Source organism: Chinchilla lanigera, unplaced genomic scaffold (genome assembly GCF_000276665.1).
Source record: "Chinchilla lanigera isolate Chin_1 unplaced genomic scaffold, ChiLan1.0 scaffold00067, whole genome shotgun sequence".
Classification (NCBI taxonomy): Eukaryota; Metazoa; Chordata; class Mammalia; order Rodentia; family Chinchillidae; genus Chinchilla; species Chinchilla lanigera.
In genome coordinates, this window is record NW_004955468.1 from 8,610,120 (window position 1) to 8,610,546 (window position 427).

Below are 427 nucleotides of genomic sequence, written 5' to 3' on the forward strand. Positions count from 1 at the left end.
TACTCGATACACTAAAACATAAAGCCTCACATCCAAGGACTTAAAACAGAACTTCAAGTCTCATCCATCAAATGGCTGATTAACCACCCCATCTGGCTGTGACTCTAGTTTGTTCTATGGTCTTACACGCCTCTGCATCCCTCAGAAAGAAAGGAAGTGTGAGCACAGAGATGTTGTGCATATTTCCACAGACCCGGTCCTGCCTCCCTGGTATCTTCCCTTTCTACTCATATTCCACTTGTGAAATCTCATCATACAGCTTCACCTGGATACAAGGCAGGACAGGGAAATGTGGCATCCTTCTGGACAAACTTTCCCCAAACAAACTCTCTTCCATTCATGGAAAAGTTAGGACTTATGGAGACAAATAGCCATTTTCCTGTCCCACTGAGAGAAAGAAATACAGAGAGAGAGACAGAGACAGAGA